Source organism: Psammomys obesus, unplaced genomic scaffold (genome assembly GCF_907164565.1).
Source record: "Psammomys obesus unplaced genomic scaffold, mPsaObe1.curated_primary_1811, whole genome shotgun sequence".
NCBI classification, from domain to species: domain Eukaryota; kingdom Metazoa; phylum Chordata; class Mammalia; order Rodentia; family Muridae; genus Psammomys; species Psammomys obesus.
Genome location: NW_026596085.1, coordinates 16658542 through 16672344, shown reverse-complemented (window position 1 = coordinate 16672344; position 13803 = coordinate 16658542). Strand labels below are relative to the sequence as shown.

The 13803-nt window shown below is 48.8% G+C and overlaps 1 pseudogene; it reads right to left on the bottom strand.

Annotated features, from left to right (window-relative positions):
- Positions 1 to 12938: 12938 nt before the first annotated feature.
- Positions 12939 to 13058, bottom strand: LOC129691233 (5S ribosomal RNA; annotated as a pseudogene).
- Between the last annotated feature and the right edge of the window lie 745 nt (positions 13059 to 13803).

The window sequence follows — 13803 nt, the reverse complement described above, 5'->3', positions numbered from 1 at the left end:
CCCCCCCCCCCCCCCCCCCCCCCCCCCCGTTCCTTCCCTTCTTTCCGTTTCCCAAGCCAGGGTTTCTCTGGGCTGGAGAAATGGATCAGTGGTCCAGAGCACTCTGACTGCTCCTCCAGATGGACCCGAGTTCAATTCCCGGCACCCACATGACGGCTCACAGCCGTCTACGATGGGATCTTGATGTCCTCTTCTGGCACACAGGCACACATGCAAACGAAACACGTCATATGTATAAATAAATCAATCTTAAAAAAAAAAAAAAAAAGGCAGGGTTTCTCTGTGTGGCCTTGGCTGTCCTGGAACTTACTCTGGAGATCAGGCTGGCCTCGAACTCGGAGATCTGCCTGCCTCTGCCTCCCTGAGTGCTGGGATTACAAGTATGCGTTTCTCTCTCCTCCACTGACTTATAGGTAGTATTTTCTTCTATCCTTGTGGATTCCTGGCCGTGTCTTTACAGTCGTGTGCTCCTTTTGATTTTAATCTATCACCTACTTAGTTCTTTTTGAGACAGGGTTTCTCTGTATAGCTTCGGCTGTCCTGGAGCTGAATCTGTGGACCAATTGGCCTTGAACTCATACCTGCCTCTGCCTCCCAAGCGCTAGGCTTAAAGGCATGTGCCATCATGCCTTACCTGGTGGGCCAATTTTGACAAGAACCTAGCTGAGTTAGTCTGGTGTCAAAGGAGGTGGTGAGCCACCATGTGGGTGCTGGGAATTGAACCCAGGTTCAGATTCTGTTCCTTTGGGTCCTTTGCAAAAATAAATGGTTTTGTTTGTTTGTTTGTTTCAAGAGAGGGTTTCTCTGTGTAACAGCCCTGTCTGTCTACTCTGTAGACCAGGCTGGCCTCGAACTCACAGCAATCTGCCTAAAACAAGTGTTCTTAACCACTGAGCTGACTCTCCAGTCCTCTCTTCCTCCTCTTTGTGTATGTTTTAATTATTATTGTTATTTTTTAATGTTATTTTATGCACATTGGTGTTTTGCCTGCATGTATGTCTGGGTAAATAAGTCCGATCTTGGACTTTCAGACAGTTGTGAGCTACCATGTTGATACTGGGAATTGAACCCAGGTCCTCTGGAAGAGCAGTCAGTGTTCTTCTAGCCTGTGTGTGTATTGTGTTTGTGTTTCAAGGGGTGCCTAATACCATTCTTCTTCAGCTAATTTTGACTTTTGTGTGACTTAATATACAGGTAAATCCTCTGTAACTTTATTACTCCAACTCTCTTATATCATTCCCTGCTGTTGGAAGTATTAAAAATCTTGTAGAAGGCTCTGACTTAAAACCCTGCGTCATAGGAGACTGAACACCAGTGTCTTCAGTTTCACTGCTTGATGAGCTGGCCCCGAGGTTGGAACCATTTGTGCCTTTACAGCCTCTCCGAGAGGTAACAAAAGCGGGTCAAACACTTCAGAATGCGCAGTCCGAAAAGCTATGCTAGAATGACCAGAGGAACAGGCCCTGTCAGAAACCGCAGTCAATCTTTCCAGCTCCAGCAGCTGCTAAGAACACCATGAGTTCTCTAGGACCTCATTTTTTTTGTTTGTTTATTTGATTTTTTTTTTTTTTTTTTTGAGGCAGGGTTGCTCTGTGTGACTCTAGCTATCCTGGAACTCGCTCTGTAGACCAGGCTGGTTTGAACTCACAGAGATCCTCTTACCTTTGCCTCTGGAATGCTGGGATCAAAGGGGTGTGCCACTACAGCACCCGGCTAGGGCCTCCCTTCTGTCGGCTCCTTCCTTTTAGCTTTTCACCTCTTGATTTCTTATTTCTTAGAGTAATCACAGGATTCTTCATTCAGAAAGGCACACGACCCTCCCTCGCTTTCAGTAGTTAGTAGATTTAGGCCTCTTACCGCCTTATTTCATTTTCAGAAATATATTTATGTCAAATAAAATAATACATAACCAGGCATAACTCATTAAAGAGTTGAGAGAATCCCTCTCAGCAAACCTGCTATTCCCAGATACAGCAGAGCTTTCCCACCCTGGAGACCATCCTGGTGAGCCCTATAATAAGGGTTATGGCTGCCCATCAGAGCATGTTCAACTGCTGAATGTGTAACCCGGGGCTGGCCCTACAGGAAGCTTACAGCTGACAGTCCACATGGAATGCTCGAGCTCACGGGTTATTCAAGCCACAAAGGAGTTCTGTCCAAGGCGGGTCTCTCTTTGGGTGTCAGCCAGAACCAGATCACACTATTAAAGAAGAATGTCCTTTTCCTCTGAGTGTTTGGAGGTTGGGGTCGGGGTGGCCTTTAACCTGCTCCTTCAGCTGGAATGGATACTGGTGCCCTGGTCCCAGTCTCTCACCTGCCATTTCTCTCATCCCTTCAGATGGCCCACTCCTTACCCTAGACTCTACCTCAAAAAGCCACCCGAGGCATCCTCTTTCTAGCAACCCTATGTATTCTCTCTGGACTTGGAACAGGGGCAGCAGGACTAAGCTTGGCTTATACCCGTTGTGCTGGCTAGTTTTATGCCAACTGGACACAACCGGAGTCACTGGAGAGGAGGGAGCCTCAGTTGAAAAAAGGAGGCATAAGGTCAGGCTGTAGGCAAACCTGTGGGGCATTTTCTTAGTGAGTGATGGGGCAGGGCACAGCCCATTATGAGTGGGGCCACCACTGGGCAGGGTGGTCCCGGCTTCTATAAGGAATCAGGCTGAGTGAGCCAAGGGGAACAAGGCAGTGAGCTACACCCCTCTGTGACCTCTGCACCAGTTCCCGTAACAGGCCCCGCAGACATCAGCAGGCCCCAAGACCTTAGCACAACTGACTCCATAATGGAAGTACAATTTAGGATGTAAGAGGCTGCACATAGCCAGCACCGCCAGCCAAAACGGAAACAAAGGCCTAATCCATCAAAGTCTGTAGTTCTAGAAAATTCTCTAAATGTATTAACCTTTTTTTTTTTTTTTTTTGGCTTCTGTAGTTCTGCTTCTGGCTAACTGGAGTATGTCTACCTAGAACATGATTTTTGTTGAAAGCTCACCCTGGAAAAGTACTACACTGGGATCAAAAACACCCAGTGTCGTCACCTGCTGCTAATAAATATTTTCTGCTGGCTTAAATCTATGTCCAAGCACTCTTCTCTGGTGCTACCCTACAACTATTCCCTACTACTTCCTGCCCTGTGTGAGTTCTTCTCCTATCTGCCTTCCATGACCAACAGTAAAGCAGAAGTGTAAACAAAACAAACCCTTTCCTCCCCAAGTTGCTTTGCTCATGATGTCATCACAGCGATAGGAAGTCTAACTAGGACAGAAATTGTGTATTACCATGACAGGCCCGGCGATACGTTTTTCTGGAGGATTATAGAAAAACTTTGGAACTTTGGGCAAGAAAAGCCACTGAGGGTTCAAAGCTTGGTGAGCAAGCCAGTAGGCAGCACGGCCCCACAACCTCTGCTTCAGCTCCTGACACCAGGTTCCCGTTCTGTTTGTGTTCCTGCCCTGACTTCTTTTAGTGATAGACTATGCCTTAGTTTGGGTTTTATTGCTGTGAAGAGACACCATGACTACAGCAGTTCTAGTAAAGGAAAACGTTTAATTGGAACTGTCTTACAGTTTCAGAGATTTAGTCCACCACCATCATGGCGGGAAGCATGGCAGTGTGCGGGCAGAGATGGTGCTGGAGAAGGAGCTGGGGGTTCTCTATCTTGATCCTCAGGCAGCAGAAGGAGACTGTGTGCCACACTGGGTGCAACTTGAGCATATCAGACCTTAAAGCCCATCCCAGGAGTGACACACCTACTCCAACAAGGCCACACCTACTCCAACAAGGCCACTCCTCCTGATAGTTCTACTCCCTATGGGCCAAACATTCGTTCAAACACACGAGTCTGTGGGAGCCATCCCTATTCAAACCACCACAGATAATGGTGTGGAAGTGTAAGTCAAAGAAACCCTTTCCTCCCCAAGTTGCTTTTGGTCACGGTGTTTCATCATGGCAAGAACAATTCTGAGACACCAGTTCACTTCCCTATTAAGCCATTTATCAGAAAGCCTCAAAGAAATTTCAGATCAGTTCAATACAATTCAAGATCAGCTTGACTCTTCAGCTGCCGTGGTACTCCAAAATCCCGAGAGGTCCAGACCTCCTGACTCTGGCCCCTGGAGATGGCTATGCCCTCCTCCAGGAACAATGCTACTTCTGAAATTGAAGAACAAGTCTCCTCTTCAGTGTGGACTCTTGGCTCTCTCCCCTCATGACTCCTCCCCTCGCTCAACGAATTTTTTCTTATTAACTTTCCGCTTATCTCACCCGCTTGCTCCTTAGAACTTTCCACTGACAAACAAAAGTTCAACACCACCAGAGTTCACCCTGAGGAAGGAACTCTACTAGGTTCACTTACAGATTGTAGGGGACCCCAAAGCATGGATGATAGCCTCCTGTAGCAGCATAGAGAGACGGAGTCCTGCTTCAATTAGCCAATATATATATAATATATACGGGTGTTAGTATATACATATGTGTGTGTAATATATATAACCTACCACCTCCAAACTCCCAAGACCCTGAAGCCATGTGCCATCAGGGCACAAGTGTAAACAGATGGCTGGAGGACGGGGAGGCCGGATTCCCAGGTGAAGGTCCAGGAAGATTACAGTTCCCACACCCACCATGCTTCCCAACCACTCCTTTATAAGAGAACGACAACAATCCACAAGCTCTATCTCGGTGGACTCTTACAGATAGGCACGGCTGACCCAATAAACATGGTGGCTGTTGTGTTCTTCAACAACCTGGGTTAGAAGTGTATTCTGGAGTGACAAAGGTGGGGGTGGGAGGTGGGGGCGGGGCAGAGGGCACATTGTCCTACAGGATGCCAGTAGCGGGGGTGGGGGGTGCGGGAGGGGGCGTGTTACAGAACTGGTTTTACATAAGCTCCGGGAAGAGCTGGGGAACTGCCACCTCATTTCCAGCCCCGAGGGTACTCCCAGCACCCTGCGGGAGACAGAGGCTGGACCAGTTCTCTTCTGGGTCTGGTACCCTGCTCTGTGCCCCGTGGACGCCTTACCGTCCCTCTCCAGGCCGCCCCTTCTCACCTGAGCAATCTGCCTCACAGTAGCAAGGGTATTTGTCTCCAAACCGGCTTGTGCTTGCCTAATCCTCTCTTGAAACTCAACCATCAAGTGTTATCCAAGCCAGGAAACAGGAGAACACAAGGAAAGAGTGTGGCTGAATGGAGGGACCTGGGTCCTGTGGGAAAACCTTGAAGTAGGCAAGCTGATCTGCAGAGAGAGCCTGTGCATTTAAGAGTACTGGCTGCTCTTCCAGAGGACCTGAGTTCTGCTCCAAGCTCCCATGCCACCTAGCTCCGGCTCTAGGGCATCTGGCCTCTGCTGGCCTTCACAGGCACAAGTCCATGCATGTAAATAAATGAATAAATTAAAAAACTGCTCCCAAGGCCAGGTGTGGTGGTGCACACCTTTGATCCCAGCACTCAGAAGGCAGAGGCATTGAATGCTCTTCCAGAGGACTAGGGTTCAATTCCCAGCACCCACAAAGCAGCTCACAACTGTCTGTAACTACAGTTCCAGGGGATCCGAAACAGACAGTCATGCAGACGAAACACCAATGCACATGAAATAAATGGTAACCACCCTAAAAAAAAAAAATTTGAGAGTCAAATGATCAAGACGACTGGTTAATAGTTACTACCCAAAAGTTTCTGTGTTTAGGGGTCTTCTTAGGGCATGAATTTGAGTTCCTATTTGTGGAGCCGAGGTTGGAAACTACAGACATTACTGTTAAATCTGAGAATTACAAAAGACCGGATCCACAATTTCTGAGCCAGTTTGAAGCTTTAATTAAGTACTAGGCAGGAGGATGGACTCTGGCCAGGACTATTAGGGGGTTTCCAGAAATTGGCAATGAGGAGGAGTCACATTTTGCAAGAGATAAAACGATAAGACCACTGTATTTCCCATTATGTCCAATCAGGGGCAAGCTTATAATATATCCTGACATGCTTCCTGCCTGCGAACCTCTGGCCTCCATCCAGTCAAGCACATCCGGTGCAGTTGAGTCAAACAAACTTGTTTAGGGGAATGAAAACATAAATAGCCTCTGGCATTCAATTTCCCTTCTCACACTTCCCTACATTGTGGGTGACTGGGTTGGTTTTTTCTTTGGGGGGCAGGGGTTATCATTTATTTTTGATGCCCTCTTCTGGCGTGCAGGTGTACATGCAGATAGGGCACTCATCTACAATAAACTAAAAAGAACAGCACCTAAGTCACCTGACCAGAGTCACCTAGCCTCCATAGGCACCAGCCAATCCCAATCTGTAGCCACAGTTGCCTCTCTGGCTTTTAAAGGTGCCACCATATTGTAAAAGTGACGGCCCCAGTATGCTGGACTTCTGCAGAATAACTGCCCTTTACTGCTAATATGCTACTCGTCTGGGGTCGTTCTTTCAGTGTATTCTGGATCCTAATAAAATAAATAAGAAGGGGGAGAGACAGTTCAGTGGTTAAGGGCACATGTATGCCATCCTGGGGCCAGAGTTTGGAGTGCTACACCCACACAACAAACTTCGAATATACGTTTCTATCTTATGGTGACAAAAAAAAAAAAAAAAAATGACCAAAAGCAACTTGAGGAGGAAAGGGTTTATTTGTCTTAACACTTTCATATCATGGTCCAGGCACAAATGTGTGGTGGCCAGGCTTGATTACAAACGCTCATAAAATAAAAAGGTATCTTTTTACTGTTTTTGAGACAGGTGGTGGTGTGTGTGTGCCTCTGGACACACAGGTTGCAGATCTTGGAGTTCAAGGCCAAGCCAGGATTAAACAGAGACCTGGTCTCACTAGGTAGGCTTAACTGGCCTGGAACTTGCTCTGTAGTCCAGGCTGGCCTTGAACTCACAGAGATCCCACCTGCTTCTGGCTCCTGAGTGCTAGGATGAAGGAAGGAAGGAAGGAAGGAAGGAAGGAAGGAAGGAAGGAAGGAAGGAAGGAAGAAAGGAAGAAAGAAAGAAACTGTGGGATTAGATCCTAGGTAACTGTTACCTCTATATTACTTCGGCCAGGTGCCTGCCGCCTCTCTACTCTCTCGAGATTACAGAGGCCCTGAGCACCTGTGGCTCTCTCAGGGTGAGTCCACATAACACTCTATCTAGGTATTGCCAGGATAGTCCCACATTAGGTGAGTGGGAAAGGGCTTCTTGCTCTGTGAACCCTGATGTTCCAGTTTGCAGCCTTGGGTTTCTTCCCCTCTGCAGTTTGCACAACTTCATCTGTCCTGTAAGCTTCTGGCCAATTTCTTACAGTCTGGTTAGAAGAAAGGCAGTTCTGTGGCAGCCTCCAGCCTTGGCCCCATCAGGTCCTATGCCCCTCCTGCCCGTGTCCTATCTAGAAATACCCATTCCTCCTTCCCATCATGGTTCCTTCTCTCCTGGGACTTACTCTGGATTTGTGGGTGGGGAGGTTGCAGCAGTTCGAAGTTCTTCTGGACTCAAGTCCAAACAGAGGCAGTTAGAGAGGTCAAGGGTTCTGAGTGCATCTAGGGAGAGGGATGGCCTTAGGCCCAAGGGAGCCTGTAAGCAACTCTGTGAGGTCACAAGCCAGGTGCCCACTGCAGGCAAAGCACAGGGAGGTATTTCGGAGATGGAAGAAGAAGGGGGACAGGACTGAGAGTCTGGCTGTCTCCAGAGGCCAACAAGTTTGGGGTGCAGGCTGCTCAGCGGTGTTCTGGGTCTCAGAGATGTGAGGCTTCTTCATAAGCCTGGCTACATTTCTGCTCTCAGGCCAGTCCTGGATAACACAGGGACCGGTGTGGGTGGGGCTGACGCTAACCTCCAGAGGGGCTTGGAGTCCGAATGCACGGCTCCTGCCTGCCTGGGTGTGGAGGAGATGCCTAGTGCCAGGTGGGCTAAGGTATGTGTTTCGCTCTGAGAAGCTGCAGCGGTTATGGAGTCCTGAGAGGAGACGTTTAGATTGGCTGGGTCAGAGGTTTCTCTGCAAAACCTCAATTTATCTCCCCTCCCCCGAAACAGGGGTTTCTCTCTATAGCCCTGGCTGTCCTGAAACTCACTCTGTAGACCAGGCTGGCCTTGAAATCAGAGATCCGCCTGCCTCTGACTCGGGAGTGCTGGGATTGAAGGCGGTTGCACCAGAGCCTCATTGAAACAATTTCATTATCACAGCCTCTCGGTACAAGAACAGCCAGTAGACAACAGTGCCCCCTTGTGGATGACTGGAAATGGTATCTGTGTTTGTTCCAAGGTGGCCATAACAGACAGGCAAAAGGCACCTCAGCCCTCCTGTCCACGTGCCCCTTCTTCCCTGTCTGGGGCTCTGGGTAGCTCATGCACCATATGTGTGCCACCGGAGGTTAAAAGAAGGCTCGATGCCCTGTATTTGGATTTATGGATGGTTGTGAGCCATCATGTGGGTGTTGGGAACCCAGGTGTTCTGCAAGAGCAGCAAGTGCTCTTAACCACCAAGCTATTTCTTCAGCCTTAAAATAAAAAAAAATAATAATAATAAGTTCAAGGCCATACTTAGCTACCTTTAGTGCATTTGAGGCCAGCCTGGGCTACATGAGGCCCTGTCTATAATAATAATAATAATAATAATAATAATAATAATAATAATAATAATAATAGAATAGAATGGGATTCGACCCAAAATAATTGGTGCTGTTTTGATGCCCACTTTACCCTCATCCCACCACCCCACCTGCTCAGCGGCACTGCTCTGACGCCCACATTTAAACGGGTAGTAAGAATTTCCTTGAAGCAATGGTATTTCCAAGATGGAGAGATGCCCACAGCCCAGGAGGCGAAAGGTGCTAGATAAACCACCTCAGCACACACTGAGCTGATGCCCTGGACTCTAGCTAGACCACTGCAGAAAGCACTGTGCTTCCCCCACACCGGGAGCCCTGAGGATCCTTTCAAAAGAAAGGCCTGTTTTTTTGAGAATCAGGCTGGAAAACAGCCTTGGTTGCCAAGAGGTTGCAGGAAGCCTCAATAAAGGAGCTCCAGGGAGTCCATACCATAGCCTCTGCCCGCAGCCTCCCTACCCGCCTCCCGCTGTGAGTCTTCCTCCTGATAATTCCCTAGTCCAACCCAGATGCTCATCGACCAGACTGGTCCCTTCAAGGTGGCTTCCTAGCAGAGTTAAAACGGAGGGGACTGTCCTATCGCACCACCCCAGCCTCACAGCTCCGAGGAAATGGTCCCTTTTCTGATTGGGTACTACGAATCCTCGCTTGGATTAAGAGGCTTTTAGCCTGAGAGATTCGCGCTTTGGTCTGCCGAAACCTCCTGCGGGATCTCCAAAACATCAGAGTGGCCGGTGTTACCCCTAACAGCATCCTTCTCTGTAGCAAACAGTCCCCAGTGTGTTTCTGAGGGTGATGGAGCACAGAGCTACAGTTTAGCTGCGGTTCCTAGGGTGGCGGAGATTGGAAACAACAGCAAAAAAGGCTAAGAGTGTGATCCCCTACTTTTCCGGATGGGGCTGGAGGGATGGGCACCTCACACCCCACGCATGGCGGCGGCAGCGGGGTCCAGACACGCTGTGTTCCGGATCATCACAAACTGAAAATGAGACCAGATAATAAAGAGAAATCGCGAGGACCGGCAGTGAAATCCTGGGCCATCTTCCCAGTGACTTCTCTTTCCGGTTAAGCTCTAGGCTCGCCGCAGGTGGCGCTGCGCGGTCCCTTTTCCTAGCAGAGTCCCGTCTTCCAGCCTGTCCCTGAGCGGCTTCCACAGACAAGACATCCACGGGCGGTGAGTCCTCCTGAGGCAGGGCGAAGGGGAGCCTCGGCGCAACGCTGTGTCCCCGGTCCCTGGCTCTCCCATGCTCTCCTGGCGGCGTCTGAGGTTCCTGTCCATGCTTCACAGACCCCCGCAGTCTGCAGCCCCGCCTGTGACCTGATCTATCCGGACCCCAGGTTCCCAAGTGTCCCCGGTATGGACTAACAGGACCCCGCAAAGAGTGCTGTAAGCAAATCCTGAAAAACCAGGAGCTGCCGAATGGCTGATTCTTCAAAATGGCCTTAGGGCGGGAGCCAGCCCAGCTGCCATGACCCACCAGGTAGAAAGGAAGGTCTATGGTGTCCACGCCCGCGCTGTTCGTTGAAACCCGCCCATGCTGGAGACGCTGGCGACATGCCAAGATGATGGAGTGACCCTGCATTCCCACCTGAGACCTGGGGACCCTCTCGTCGACCCCACTGCCCCCTTCTGAGACAGTCTCATGTAGTCCGGGCTGGCCTCAGCCTCCGTAGGTGTCCGAGGACGACTTAGAATTTAGGGTCCTCCTGCCTTCACTTTCTGGGTGCTAAGATTACGGGTCTATGTCGCCACCGCCTGAGCTACGCAACGACACTGTTTTTAAAAAAACCACCAGACCCCGTAGCTGTGTGAGCAGGGCTCCAGGCTCCATTCATCACTTCATTGCCAAAATGGGACTATTTCTAACAACTTAGTGCGGGGCGTACGGGCTGCAAATGCAGGTGAGAAACCCCGCAAGGGTGAGTGAAAAGAGATGGCGGCCCCGAGTGTCCCAGAGGGAAGTCGCAGGATGAGGGAGTCACAGACACCTGTGGGCTAGCCCTGGGATTTTGCACGGATGAAGTCGGAGGACAGCTATTCTGGGTCACCTTTATTTGGGCCCTGATGATGAGACTCATGTTGGGAGGTCTTGCTGTGGACCCGTTCTCAATAGCCCTCCCTTGAACATTTTCTATATGTGTTTGACTGAACCCATAGATGAGGAGTCTCTGGATACAAAGGCCAACGGAAGAGCTGAGCAGGTCGGTCAGTCGGTAGAGTGCCTAGCATGTACGATGCCTTGGGCTTGATTCTTATTCCTACCTTAAGTAGGGGGCTGAAAAAATGGCTCAGCGGTTAAGAGCACTGGCTGCTCTTCCAGAGGACCCAAGTTCAATTCGGCAGCCACATGGTAGCTCAAAACTGTCTGTAACCCACACCCTCACACAGTCATACATGCAGGCAAAACAACAGTACACATGAAATAAAAGTAAATACCTTTTTTAAAAGGTGCTTGTAGTCCTAGCACTTCGGGAAATGGGGAAGGAAGGATAAGGAATTCAGTGTCGTCCTTGGCTGTACAGTAGGCTGGAGGCCAGCCTGAGCTACAAAACCAAAAAGATTAAAAAGGCAGCTCCCCTGGGGGCCCAGCTCACTGCTCAGGCCTCTTGCTTTCTATGGAACAGGTTCTGTTCGCTGATAAAGAACTTGCCACAAGGGCGGAAAGACACAAAAAAAGCAGGCGCTTGCCAAAATGGGCAGGGTATGGCACAACAGGAGGAGCCCTGGCGGTTATCTATTACTGTGGATGGGGGAGGGAGGATGGAAGAGCTTAATTTTATTTTGATAGAAGTCAGCCTAAACAGAATGAAACAGTGAAATGGCGCCATTTCTGCATCAAGCCAGTGTGTACTGTTTTGTTTTCTAAGGCTAGCTTTGAACTTTGAACTCACGGTTCTGCCTTCCCCTCTCAAGTGCTAAGACCCCAGCACACCTGGACTTTTTTTCATCTCTGCCCACTTCCCTCCCCCCTGACCTTAAACTTGCTATCCTCCTGCCTCAGCCTCATGATTGCACGTGTGCACCACCATGCCAGCTCTGAGTTGCTGATTTTAACTGAAACCAAGAGCTCTATTCCTTCCTTGGCTTAGCAGACTCCTTTTGTTTCTTCCCAGAGGCAGTTCCAAGAGAGCTGGAATTGTGTTTGTACTGACATTTAAAAAAAAAGCTTTTTCTGGATTCCTTATTAATTTCACGTCACTCACCTCCCTGTCCTTTCATACCGACCCCCTGCTCTTGCAACCCTACCCCACAAAAGAAAACAAAAAGCAAAATAAACATCTCAAGGTGGAAGCTGCATCTCGTCACACCACTCACCTTTCCGCCCAAACAGCTTTAATTGCAAATGTTCCTTGCAGTGAGTCACTGGTCTGGTTCGAGGCCTCTGGCTTCTGCTACCCCATCAATATTGGGTCCTCACGGGGACTCCTCCAGAATCTCCTCTTACTGCCCTGTGCCATGGAGATCCTGCAGCTTTGGATCTGCAGAACGAGACCCTTTACATGCTCCAGCAGTTCACAGATGGGGTGGAAGTTGGGGTGGGCCAATTCATAGTCCTGGGCCTGGGCCTGGGCCTGGGTGGAAGTTGAGTCTGTGAGCCCGCCAGCTCTCCCGCACCCACACCACGAGGGTGAGCCTGCCAGCACTGCCCAGGCTAGCTCACACTGTGGCAAGGGGTGGGGCCAGCTCTCCAGTGCTCATGCCCTCAGGGGTTCTACTGTGCAGCCCAGGCAGGGTGCAGATCTGCTCTCCTGCAGCTGATGTGGGTTGGGGCCAGATACCTGGAATTTTTAACCTATTGGCCAGGCTGGCCTTCAACTCATAGATGTCGCTTTAATCGGAGGGGCTTTCTAAGTGCCCGTTCTAGCCTCTGAGGAGTGAGCTGGAGACCTGTTACATTTCTTAAAAGCCTTAAGCACTACAGCTGAGCAGATTCTCAGCTAATCTAACCCAACTACATTAATCTGGCCTACTTCCTGGCCACGTGCCTGTGACCTACCATCTGGTCTCACCCTGGCTGCTCCTGCTCCATCTCTGTCCTCCTGGAGACTCTCCCACGGTCCCTGGCGACCTTTTTCTCTCCTCTTCTGCTCCACCTGGGACCCTTCTGGGATTGCAAGTCCTGCCTACTCTCTCCAGCCCACTAGGCCCACTATTAACCGCTCAGAGATGATGGGGAACAATTTTTACACAACAAAGAGAGAGGAGATACTTGGACTATTTTTGTCCTTATCATATTGTAATGTATGAAATAAATTACTTAGTTTTTGAGTTGTTAATCCAGTTGTGGGCCTTAGCTATTTGGAAATCATTAAGAGTTGTTTTTTGTTGTTTTTTTTTTTTTTTTTTTTGCTTTTTTTTCCTAAAGCACCCAGTATTCCCAGGCAGTTTCCCATCTAAGTACTAACCATGCCTGACCCTGCTTAGCTTCTGAGATCAGATGGGATCAGGTGCCCTTCAGGGTGGTAGGGCTGTGGATCATTAAGAGTTCTTTTAAAAAAAAGAAAAAAAAGTTTTTTGTTTTTTTTTTTATTATGTATACAATGTTCTGCCTGCATGTACACTTACACACCAGCAGAGGGCACCAGATCTCACGTTGTTGCTGGAAATTGAACTCAGGACCTCTGGAAGTACAGCCAGAGCTCTTAACTTCTGGGCCTTCTCTCCAGCCCCCATTAAAAGTTCTGAATTGGTCTTTCCTGATTTGTACCTTCTGTGGTTGAATTTCCTATAAACCTATCTTATATCCTAGATAATGAACAGAATCTCCTCTTGGTATTTTTTCAGGAGCTATTTGTTATCCCCAGTGAGAAAAAAATTATCTTCATCAAATTTTTTTCCTGAGGTATTTGTATCTGAATCAGCCAGTAAGAAATCATCCATATGGTGCTAAATTATGGGCTGAGGAAATTGCTTATGAATTGCTTCTAAGGGCAGTGTACAAAATATTGGCAGAAGGCAGGACCATTCAAGAAAGCTTGTGGCAAGATTCTCCGATGATATCTCTTTATTGGACAACTTCTAAGTAAATCCTGAGGAAGCAAAAACTCTCACTATCATGTTCATGTAAAGGGGACTGTAAAAATCACTCTTTTAAATCAGTTACTATAACAGGCCATGGCTGAGGTAACAAGGAAGGCCATGACAGTCCAGACTGTAGAGTCCATTGGCTGAGTGATGTTATTAATTGCTGTCAGATCTCTCAACACCCTCCATCTGTCAGA